The 13,035-nt window shown below is 33.4% G+C and overlaps 1 long non-coding RNA gene across 2 annotated transcripts; it reads left to right on the top strand.

Annotated features, from left to right (window-relative positions):
* The first annotated feature begins 7,542 nt into the window (after positions 1–7,542).
* On the top strand, positions 7,543–12,424 carry LOC125593212. Of its 2 annotated transcripts, none has more exons than XR_007329164.1 (2): positions 7,543–10,253; positions 10,372–12,424. It is a non-coding gene; the product is annotated as an uncharacterized LOC125593212 (long non-coding RNA). The 2 variants fall into 2 exon arrangements; XR_007329165.1 differs by having other exon boundaries at positions 10,329–12,424.
* Positions 12,425–13,035: the final 611 nt, after the last annotated feature.

Raw genomic sequence — 13,035 nt, 5'->3', positions numbered from 1 at the left:
ACATCATTGTAAGCAAATAGTAAAACGTCTAATAAGAAAAGTTATTTTCTTCTCCAATCTTCCTTAAGCTTCTTATAGCTTACACACCTGATTTTCGGGAGTTTCCTTGAAAACAATAAAGAGGGACACCTCGAGAATCAGATCATCAAAGAATCATAAGAAAAGGACACGAAAACGAAAATGCATACTTGACAGAGTTCCGAATAATCCAGACGAAAACTCAGAGGAGATTATGTCGGGAGACAGAGAAGGATTCGCCGCTTATCGCCGGTTTCTAAATTGAATTGAACGCTAAAATATATTCGGTTTTTGTAATTAACTTTTTGTGCTTTATCCGGGATGTTCTAGCTGTTTTTCTTCTACATTTAATTATGAGAAATTTTTGGGGGTGAACCTCTAGATTCACCAACCAATAGTGTTTGAGTATTTGATATTTGATATCTTTTAAAAAAAAGGAAATTAAATTAAATATCCAAATTAGATTATATTTTTTAAATAAAATAATAAAAATACATAAAAATAGTTACAAAAAATAAATTAATTAATATTGTTAAGTCTTCAGGAAAATACTAAACTCTAAACCGTAAACGTTAAACCTTAAACTTTGGATAAACTCTAAACCGTTGGAAAATCTTAAACCCTAAATCATGCATACATTAAAAACTAAGTTTTAATAACACTAAACCCTAAATCCTAATCACTAAACCCTAAACCCTTGGGTAAACTCTGAACCCTTGGATAAATCATAAACTATAGGGTTTAATTTTAAATATTTTTGATTTAGAGTTTATGATTTATCCAAGAGTTTAGGGTTTATCCAAGGGTTTAGGGTTTAGGGTTTAGTGTTATTAAGATTTAGTTTTTAATGTATGATTTAGGGTTTAAAATTTTCCAATGGTTTACGGTTTATCCAAGATTTAAGGTTTATAATTTAGTATTTGGAGTTTAGGATTTAGGGTATAGGATTTAGTATTTTGCTAACAGTTTAACAATATTTATTTATTTATTTTTTGTAACTATTTTTATGTATTTTTATTGTTTTATTTTAAAAATATAATCTTATTTGGAAATTTAATTTTGTTTCCTTTTTAAAAGATATCAAATATCAAATACTCAAACACTATTGGTTAGTGAATCTAGAGGTTCACCCTAGATTAAGCGTAATGCTTAGCATAGTTATCATGATTATTTGGTTTTTAACCACTCTTTCGACAATAAATAAACAAAAGAGCAATTTTCTTTAATAGTTTTTTCCATTCACTAATTTTATTACGCCGATAGATCTTACATCATTTTTTTAACACACTGAAACATTACGTGGAAGAAGAATGAAAAGAAACAAATTGAAAAATATGGGGGGGGGGGGGGGGGGGGGGAGATGAAAAACAAGAGAAAGATCATTCATGTTTATATACTAATTATCTTCCATCTTCTTGTCTTCTCGTTGCGTTTTCTTCATCTGAACACAAAGTAAAGAAACACCATCAGCGAACACGTCGCAACAAAGATAGCACACATTCGCAGTAGACGAAACACAAGGTTCATCAGCCGCATCAGGACGGCCATCCATACGTACTGCACTACATAGCTAAACCAGTAAGCAAAAGCCAAAAAAAGAGCTAAGAAAAATAGAACTTTCCACATCTCTCTCTAAACTTTACTCCTAAGTTTTTCTGTGTTCCACCGAAGACTCATATAATGCAAATATATATATATCTAAACCTTGAGTAGGTGACCAGTGTTTAATACTACTGAATTTTCACTCAAAATAAGAACTTGGCGTCTCCAAGTTTCCAAAGTGTTTTTAACATCTTCTTTTATTTCCATACCATTTTCTAAATAATCAGTGATAGACTCACAGAGTATACTTTCCTTATTTAACTACTGAAGTCTGAACATGCTTTATGGCATGCATATCTCTATCCCTCTCCTTTTCGGTTTTACAGTTCGGTCCAGTTCTACATTATGCATTTGGTATTATGGACGAACATACCCACCATATGTATAAAATTTGGGAAAGGGCACCTCCATCATTATGGCTAATATACTGCCATCGCCCGCTCCCCATTATATATACTTGCATCCTAGAAAACTGTATTAGAAAGTTAAGTTGTAATATAATTGTACTTTAATAGTTGAAACTTGTGATTAGTTATATTTTACTTGAAACCAAATTTGAATGGTTGTGTTCATTAAATTAGATCACTAAAAATACAGTAACTATTTTATGTGATATATATATATATATATGTACGTGTTAAATTATGCTCCGTTTTTATTTAAATGACATTTTGGAACAATTTTTTTGTCTCAATATAGTTGATGTTTTACAGAAAACAAGGCAAATTATAGTGACAAAAGACCATGTTTTACCCTATATTAATCTATTCCTATGTGTTTTATGATACAAGATAATCAATTAATGAATATTAGAAATGGTATTGTATTGGATGCATTAATCTGTGTGAAGATTGCTATAACGCCATTTAAAAAAAAAAACAGAGGGAGTATTATTCATTTGATTCACATAATTTAACATTTTTATACTAACCAACCATACAAGGTTAAGTAGTTGATGAAACAATTAGATGTTATGTGTGTGGAACAATATTGTCGGATAAGTTCGTCTATATAGTTCTTGCATCAGTATGATCAGAGGAATAGTGTAGAATAAGAGTTCCAGACTCCAATCTTCGGGTAGATAAACAGAAATAACCCTAGAGAGATGAAATGTGCAATAAAACAGACCGGAATGCTATGTTATTTTCTCTATAAGCACAAAGACGTACTTGAGCAAGATCATTAATTAGAGCACTGATTCCACTTTAAAAGCAGCAGAATAAGATAAGAAGATTTATCCAACAACTTTATTTATAACTAAACACCTGAACAAGATTATTCTCTTGTTCACACCAAGTAGGTAATTCATTTACCTAACCTCGCTACAAAAAATATGAGTATTGATAGTAGTATAAGAAATATGAGTATTGGTAATAGTTTGCGGTAGCACGAATTTATTAACTGCTACTAAAATGTCAAAATTCGGATTATAATTCTATCGTAGCATTAAATTCGCGCTATTAAATATTTTCACGAAATAAAGCCCAAAAAGTACTACTATAGCGGGAAAATCATTTTAGAGGCAAAACACTTAACCAAAATTTTAGCTTTTTGTCACTTGCAGAATTTTTATTTCCTCTTTACAAAGAAAAAAAAATCATTCATTCTAATTCATAGAAAAAAAACTCATTCTCTCCATCTTCCTTCTCCTCCATTGTTTAACTTATTTCTCTAATCTGGGTTTTTTTCTTCAACTTCGACAAAAGAAAGTCGTTTCCTTTTCCTCTCTGCTTCCACTTTGCTTAGATTGACTGAAACCCCATTGCTATGGTGTTGCAACTGGAGATTTCCGCCTTGCCGCTGCTACGATGCTCTCATCACTGCCAACACCTCACTCTCATTCTTCCTTCTCCGGTGGCGGCGTCAATTCGAGCTCGACGATCTCAAGAAAGAAGATGAAATTCATGTTACCATACTCACTCATCCTTCATCAAGCTTGTAACACCCCAAAACCAGCCCAATTAAATTTTTAAAGGCTAATGGGTTCTCTACATCCCAACTAGAAAACCCTAGGGGTTTCCCTTTCCTCACATTATAAAAGCAAGCCCCCACCTCCTTTACCTCTCATCAGAAGTTTAGAAGCGAAGCCCTGCAGAGAATTCCCGGAGACTGAAAGCCCTAGCCGTCGACTTTCTCTCTCTCCCGCGCCGCCTCTCTCCTCCTTCTCTCTCTTCGCCGCGTCTCTCCTCTCTCTCTCTCTTCGCCGCGCCTCCCTCTCTCTCTCTCGGCCACGTCTCTCTCTCCTCGCCGTGTACAGCCGCGAGTGGTGGTGGTGGCCGCGTGGTGTCATAGACCTCAGATCCCGTTTCTCTTACCCTCTATTCTCAGGTCCAGATCCAGATCTAGGCTAAGGTGAGGTGTTCTACCCAGATCTCTTTCGTGTTCTTCTATATTGTTGAATGTGAATCTAGGATTGATTAGATCCTGGTTGTGGTTAGGTTGATAGACCATATTGCATTAGAACCCTCATACTGATTTAAGATTCTAAATAAACTGGTGTGTTGATGATTGATTGATTGTTGATTGGTTGAAGATCTGTGGTTGTGATTGAGAGCTAGGTTGGTTAGTTTTGAGAAATGAACGTAGGATCATAAGAGAAATGTTAACCGGTCTGGTTAGATGAATGATAGGATATCTATGAATGATTTCTAAATGGATTGAGTGTGACACCGAGAACGGGTGGCGTCTAAAAAGGAAAGTAAGAAAGAGTTTAAGGGTTTAAGGAGAAGGAAATGAAAAGAAAAAGGAAAAGTTAAATGATTGAAATACGAGCCACCGAGGAACTGGTGGGGAATATGGAAAATGAATAGAAATGGAATACGAACCACCGAGGGACTGGTGGGGAGTATGGGAAAACGCGGCGGCCGTAGCGTTCAAAAACGGCAGGTTAAGAATAGAGGCGCCGGTAAGATTGAGTCACGCCGAGTCTTGGCGGGAAGGGGCCGTAATACACTGCAAAGGGTATAGACTACATCCAAGGGAACCGGATGCCGAGTGTACCAGGGCAGGCGGCTCCACAGGAATGCAGCAAGAAAAGGGGAGGGTTGGTCCGCTTGAGCTGTGTAGGTCCTAGAGTTCTAGGATGACTGGAGTCTTAAATAATAAACCGAATTGGGTGAATTGAGTGATGACTGAGTTCATTGCATTGCTTGTTTTTCGTGAAAAGAAACCTTAATAGCTAGTAAGAAATGGGTGTAGTGACTAGTCGGTTCTCGTTTCGCATTGAGCAGTATAAAAGCTCATGGGGGAGACTGGTCTAGAATCGCTTCACTGAGTATTCATACTCACCCTTCTTTTTCCCTCTTCCTTTTTGCAGAACTATAAGTGGAAATGTCAATGGTAAGAAAGGAAACGCACCTGAAACTCATGGGACCAGAAACGGGACACACGGAGATGTCGGGAAAGTAGATATGTGTGTCCTAAACCCCGCGCCCAGGAATCCCGGTTGGAAATGGGGAAGGGGCGGGTGTTTCAAAGCTTCCCCATTTCTTCACGCCAAAGGTCAGCCATTTACCCTCAGCATGTGATTGGTCGCCAATAAACAAGAAAAGTTTGACACTTTCGAGTTTTGTTCCATGTCTCAGAGCTTTGTGGCGTCTCACCGGAGAAAATTAAGAGCGTTCGCAGTGGCAACTACCATGGAAGAGGCGTTTGGTAACATATCAGCAGCTCCAATTTCTCTACCTGAATGTTGTGGAAACAGGTTTTTAGTTTGCATCTATATTATTAAAAGAGAAGTACCCATTTGAAAATGTTCATACTTCATTAATTAAACTGCTTATTTTTTTGCTTGTCTTTTTCAGTTGCATTTATGAAATATCCTAAAACGAATAAAACTGCTTAATTTATTACTTGTCTTTTCAGTTACATTAATAAAATATGCTTAAGTGAATTTAAACTTCATATTTTATTGTTTTTCTTTTTCAGTTACATTAATGAAATATCCTTAAATAAATTTCGACATAATGTCATTTAATCAACAAAAAAAACTCGTGAATTATCCCTACGTGCATAATTTTAATAATGAAGATTTTAAAAAACGTGCATCATTAAAATGTTACCTAAAACATACAACACTAATATATAACATGCTCAATAAAACTAGAATTTGACTCACACAATTGTACGGATATTATTTTCAGTTGATTAAATTAAAAAATATTTATTTATTCAAAAAATATTTAAGAATGGCTATGTTTTTAAAAATTATATGGTATTATTTGCTCATAACTCATTTGTCATTTGCTAAATTGTTAGAAATAAAATTTAAGCAAAATATAACTCAATTGTCATTTGCTAAATTTATGGTTTTTATTTATATTTTTTTATTATTTAATTATAATATTTTTATTTTATATTTGAAAGAGAAATGAATTTTCTTTCAAACAATATTTTTGTAAATGTATTTTTTTTTAAAAAATAATCAATTTAAATTGTTATTATCATTGAATATAATTATTTTTGACATAATTTTAGTTTTCGTTTACTTCAAAACTTATCATATTTTAGGATAATTTTAATTTAAAATGTAATTTTAATATTTTTCAAACAAATTCTAAAAATATTTTTTAAATATTTTGTTATAATTTTCTTAAAAAATATTGAGTTGCATTTCAAATAAAAAGGTAAGGATATTAAAAATATTCTAATTAAAATATGTAAAATTTAATATAGTTTTAAGAAAATGGTCAAAATAAAAAAAAATTACACATAAAAAAAATTATGATTTTTGTTAACCGGACGGATCATTATTTATAAGATATCGCAAACGAAAGAAAAATTTATGTTTTTACAATTATCTAATTAACTCTATACTCATTTTTTTTATATGATATCAAACATTCGTAAAAAAATAGATAGTTTAAGATGCAAAAAAAAAATATTTACTTAATGAATATAATATGAACGAATATTACAAATACATCATTTAATAAAATAAATAATTAAAAACTGAAAATAATCAACAACAAAAACTCATGAGTTATCTTTACGTGCATAATTTTAATAATGGAGATTTTAAAAAACGTGCATCATTAAAATGTTATCTAAAACATGCAACACTAATATATAACATGCATCAATAAAACTAGAATTTGACTCACACAATTGTACTGATATTATTTTCAGTTGATTAAATTTAAAAATAATTATTTATTCAAAAAAAATTAAGAATGGCTATGTTTTTAAACATTATATGGTATTATTTGCTCATAACTCATTTGTCATTTGCTAAATTGTTAGAAATAAAATTTTAGCATAATATAATTCAGTTGTCATTTGCTAAATTTATGGTTTTTATTTATATTTTTTATTATTTAATTATTATATTTTTATTTTATATTTGGAAGATAAATGAATTTTCTTTCAAACAATATTTTTGTAAATATATATTTTTTTAAAAGTAATCAATTTAAATTGTTATTATCATTGAATATACTTATTTTTGACATAATTTGAGTTTTCGTTTACATCAAAACTTATCATATTTTAGGATAATTTTAATTTAAAATGTAATTTTCATATTTTTCAAACAAATTCTAAAAATATTTTTTAAATATTTTGTTATACTTTTTTAAAAAATATTGAGTTGCATTTCAAATAAAAAGGTAAAGATATTAAAAATATTCTAATTAAAATATGTAAAATTTAATATAGTTTCAAGGAAATGATCAAAATAAAAAAATTACACATAAAAAAAATCATGATTTTTGTTAACTGGGCGGATCATTATTTATTTGATATCGCACACAAAAGAAAATTTTTTGTTTATACAATTATTTAATTAACTCTATATACTCATTTTTTATGTATTTTTATATGATATCACACATTCGTAAAAAATAGATAGTTTAAGATGCAAAAAAAAAAAATTTACTTAATGAATATAATATGAACGAATATTACAAATACATCATTTAATGAAATAAATAATTAAAAACTGAAAAATTCATATCGCGCTAGGGTCTGGTATATAATTACTATCTTTGCATCTCTTCAAAGTTCGAAACGTTGAATCTTTTGTTCTTGTTGTTTAGATAGGGGGTGAAGTCACAGCTGCTAAAGGGTTTAACGCTGCTGGTATTTGTGCTGGGTTACGAGCTTCGGGGAAGAAGTCAGATCTCGCTCTTGTAACCTGTGATGTCAATGTTGTCGCTGCAGGTTCAATGCTGGGTTACGAGCTTCAGGGGTGTTGTTGTGATTTCTCTCTTTTGCAGGTTTGTTAATACCTTAACTTTGATAACGGCTTGTTACGGTCTGGTCCACGTTCATCTTCATTTTCAGCTTTAGTACTGTTGACATGAAACTTCTTCTTTCCCTTTTGATTATCACTTTGCTTCTTCTTCTTACCTTAGTAGCTTCTTTGCTTGTTCTGTTGTTTGTTGGAAGAGGACTCATCAGCACACTTTCATAGCTCCTTGGCATGTTTAACTTCTCTGTTTTACTTGCACTTTGAACTGATATCACAATGCTTCCTGACTCTTTTGCGTCCAGTGTAAGAACCTTTGCTGATGTTGCAATGTTGTTCCCTTCTTTCTTAGTTTTCGTTTCTGCTAAGTAGTTAAAAGTCTCTCTGCCTTTGCTCTGTTCTTGGCTAAAGTTTGTCTTTTTGCCTTGTTCTTGTTTCCATCTCTATGCTCTATGTTACAATTTTAAGTCTTTACTTGGCTATAGTTTACTTTATGTATTTACTCAGTTTCTTGTCTGTTTTGGTCATGAAGAACACTTGACTAAAGTTTTTGTCTTTGCTATGTTCTTGTTGTGTTTTGACTTTCAGTTTTGGACCTATCAACCAAGACCTCAACAACTTAAAAGGGTGACTTAAGTATGTCTTCAAGACCACGAGAATATGAAAATCTTGATTATGACAGTAATGCTAGCAGAGTGATGCTTCGAGAGCATACCCTTCGAGACAAATACCATCCAAATGGGTTCTTCGCTTAGCATTTGACTTATGGGTTTTGATACTTGGAACTGCTTCTGGTGAAATCAAGTGCAGACAACTTTTTCCATTTCTCTAAAGTTAGTAGATCGATGGGTTACCCAGACAAGATATTAAAACTTGGCAAGAGTAGTTATGTTGGTAGTATAAGACTTGAGTGTAAGACTTGAAAAGATTCTATGTAAAATATATGTTTTTATAAATTTATTGAATATAATTTAAGCTCAGTTCATGGACTTGGATCAAACCAAGGTTAAAAGTGATGAACTTTTGTTTAAGGCAAGTGTAAAATGAAAAAGTAAACGAAATGTTAAAACCAAATATAATTTTGTAAACCAATATTAGAACCGGTTATGATTTTGTAAGCACATTCAGATTTATTAAAATATATTTTGTTTATTTGTATGTTGTGATTTTTATTTTTTTAAACTAAACCCTAAACATGTTTAAAAAGGGTATTATATTTAGGGAGTAGTTTTAAGATATAGGTTTTAAACCCTAAACATAAGCTTTAAACTTCAATCTTTTCATAATATAACTTCAAATTTAAAACCTATATCTTAAAACTATACCCTAAATATAATACCCTAAACCCCAAATTAAAACCCTACATTCAAAGTCATAAATCTAATCACTACAAAAAATATAATTACTAAACTAGAACCTATTCCTTATATAAACAATAACTTTTTAAATTTTATTTTCATATATTTATCTTTACCACAATTCTATTTCACAAACCTCAAACCATATACTTTAAACTTAACTACAACTATATAAACTAATAATCAACAATAGTGATATTAATTAACAGATTTTTAAAATTAATCTGTAAATTTTGATTATAAAAACTTAATTTTATATCAAACATAAATTTTTCAAAATTACAAACCAAAATTACAAAACAAAATTTCCAAAATTAATCTGTAAAATGTTGCTTCTTTAATCTACATCCTAAATATATATATACCCTAAACCCCAAACTTAACCCCCATACACAAAATCATAAATCTAATCTTTTCAAACTTATAAAATTTTAAACTTAAACTCCAAGTCTATTTTAAAATAAAACCATATACATAACTCTAAATCTAAACCCAAAACACTATATTCCAAACTCTAAACTCACTAATCATTTTGTTAATCTTATATCATTAATTTTACTTAACTTAAAATTGCTTATAAAAATGAAATATAATCATTTTGTTAATTTTTATATCATTATTTATTATAATTGTAAATGTATAACTTAATTTCTATATAATTATTTAAAGTTAGACATAAATAATTATAGATAAACAAAAAGATAATTTTGATTAGCTTTTTTTGGGCCTTTGATTGATTTTGATCCAAAAGCTCAAAATCATTCTCTTGCGATCTATGTCCTTCTTTCTGATTGGTTGAAATAGAAGAAGTATGGATTGTAAATCTTAGCCATGGATTAGATTAAATCAATGGACAAGATCGACTCTTATTGTGTTTCTTCTCTTACATCCTACGCAGTTTTTTTGGCTTCTTCTTCTCCATCCGTTTGTTCTCTCTCTTACACAATGAAACCAACAAACAGATTCAAACCCTAAACTCATAATCCGTAGATTAGATTAAACCAGACGTTGTTACCATCTGGATCTCGTCCTCATCTGAAGTCTGAAGGTTACCAGCCGTGGAGGCGACGGCGTTACCAGCTGGGTTTGTATGTTTAATGGATTAGTCTACACTGCTAGATTCATTAGTCTAGGTTTAATGGATTGGTTTTATGTCTGTATAGGTCATGTTCTCATAGAAAGTCCTTGTCTTTGACTGGATGCCAGGAGATATCTTGCCGGAGTCGGAACGAGCCGGAGTTAAGGAGGGAGCGGAGTTGGAGCTGTGTCAGATTCTGTAGGCGGAGGAAGACGATGAGACGATGATACGGGAAGGAGATTGTAACAGCCCGATCCCCCGGCGTCCGACCGGGGTTATCGAAGAGGCGTTATGGACACGTGTCTACTCATTTAGCCAACCCTACGTGTCCCGTTACTGGTCCCGAGAGACGAGCGCATAACCTTCTTTGAAATACCGTCACACCCACATCCATATACTTCTACTTACAGTCCTGCGCACAGGGAAAAATGGAAATGGAGGGGTGAGTAACAAGTTACTCAGTGAAGTGGTTCTAGCCCAGCCTGCCCGCTTGACACTCTATACTACTCTATGCGGGAACTAGGACTGACTAGCCACTACAATCAGTTAATGCATTTTATCATTTCCTAACGTCATCTATTGATTTTCCACATTCACTTCCATTCATTTCTAACAACCTAGTGATCAATCAATACAATGATCTCACTCATTTCCACACACGTCAAACCCTAGGCTTAACCGACTCATCATACCAGTCCGACTCGATCCTATGACACCTTTAACTCCCTGTTACCCGACCATGAGCTAAAAACCCTACAATGCACATCCTTTTCATCTTTTCGTCCTTTTCAACAGTGGGTAGCCCCAACTAGGCTTCTACCCCATATTCTTGTGGATTGGCCACATCTCCTATGGGTGCTTCCATATTCTTGTGGATTGGCCACATCTCCTATGGATACCTAGCGTGGACTACTACCCCACATACTTTCCTTAGACCCTCTATATGCTTTCCCACCCATGTTTAACCTTAACATCATTCTCTCATACTTTTACTTATCCTTTCACTTCCTTATCATTTTCACTTATCCCTTCCCATTCTCATTTACCTTCCTTTTTCATTCATACTTGTACTTGGGACTCAATTCACTAGACGCCACCCGCTATCGGTGTCACACACAATACACATCGCATTCAAGTTCTACTTCAATAACTTTTATAATCATTACTCGTCTATCGTACTAGCATTTATTTCTCTCTAGCATCCTAACTTCAATCACAACAACACATGGGACAACACATCCAAACATACTAGAATCAACTACCAATCAATCATCACCACAACAATTCAATTCAGTTCATCGAGTCCCATTTATCAGTATGAGGGTTCTTATGCATCATGATCCATTCATCTATCATCCTAGCAATACCATGTCCTATCAACCTAACTCCCAATCAGGGTCTAATCAAACCTAACTCCAACATATAGGAGTATACAGAATCATGAAAGAAGGTTGGGTTCGAGACACTCCACCTTAGTCTAGATCTGGATCTGGATCTGTAAACACGGATTTAAGAAGGTTGAGATCTGGTCACCAACACCACTTCACGGCGCCGGCGAGAGGGAGAGAGAAAGAGAGCGTGCGACGGCGAGGAGAGAGAGAGGGTGTCAGTGAGGAGAGAGAGAGAGAGCGATGCGCGGGAGAGAGAGAAGAGAGAGAGGCGGCGCAGGATAGAAGGGGAGAGAGCTCGACGGCTAGGGTTTTCGGCCTCCGGGAATTCTCTGCAGAGCTTCGCTTCAGATTTGTGATGAGGCAAAAAGGGAGGCTGCATCTCTTTTTATAGGAAAGGGGAAGGGAAACCCTAGGTTTTTGCCAAATGGGCCGTAGAGAAGCCCATATTCTTTGGGAAATTTTACGGGCCAGGAACCGGGCCGTTACAATGATGGAAGAGGACAGCATATAGCTGACAGCGTGTTTGAAGCGTCAATGATGGAGGATCCGGTAATGGTGGCGGCTGGAGTAAGCAAACAGAGGAGGCAGAGGTGGAGCTCTAGGGCAAGAGGCGGGGAGACGGAGTGTTGGTTCTAGGTTTAATGTAGTTTTGGTTTTTTTTTTTTTGGTTTACAATTAAACCAATTTTGGTTTAATGTTGTTTTGGTTTAATGTGTGAACTGATTTTATCTGTAAACAGATTATAATATAATGAAATTTATTTTTTTATTTATATAATTGAAAATTAATATGGTGGATTCAGGCAAAAATTTGATGGAATTTGGATATTAGGATTTTTTTAGATTCTAAATACTCGAACCTACGGACCCGAAAATTACATATAGTTTACATGTATTTTAATTATAGATCTAAACTGACTCGGACCCAAAAAGCCGATTCAGACCCGAACCAAAGTTTTTCAAGTACCTAACTAAGTTCAAATGTGTAGAATCCATAAGATCCGAACCTGAAATGAACCGACCCAAACGTCCAGACATATTGAAAACAAAAGCGAAGAAAAGACAGAAGCAGCTTAGTTGCAAAGTAAACTATTTCTTCCTAACAGAAAAATCTTCCTTGTCTGAAAATGACAGCTTCTTTCGATCGATGATGGTGTGTTCCGTTGAAATCTCAAAAAAAAATCAGGAGGATGCTGATATGTTGTTGATGTTGTGGTCGTCTCTACATACTTGGTGACTTTCTCAGTGTTCATTTGTGTGTGTTTCCACGAAGAGCACATACTTCAACTATATATCAATACCTTGGGTAGGTGACCAGTGTTTAATACTAATGAATATCCACACAAAATAAGAAGTTGGTCTTTCTCAAAAAAAAAAAAAAATAAGAAGTTGGGTTCTCCAA

This window comes from Brassica napus, chromosome C9, assembly GCF_020379485.1.
Source record: "Brassica napus cultivar Da-Ae chromosome C9, Da-Ae, whole genome shotgun sequence".
NCBI classification, from domain to species: domain Eukaryota; kingdom Viridiplantae; phylum Streptophyta; class Magnoliopsida; order Brassicales; family Brassicaceae; genus Brassica; species Brassica napus.
Note: the sequence above shows the minus strand (reverse complement) of the source record. Positions and strands in the feature narration are given on the sequence as shown.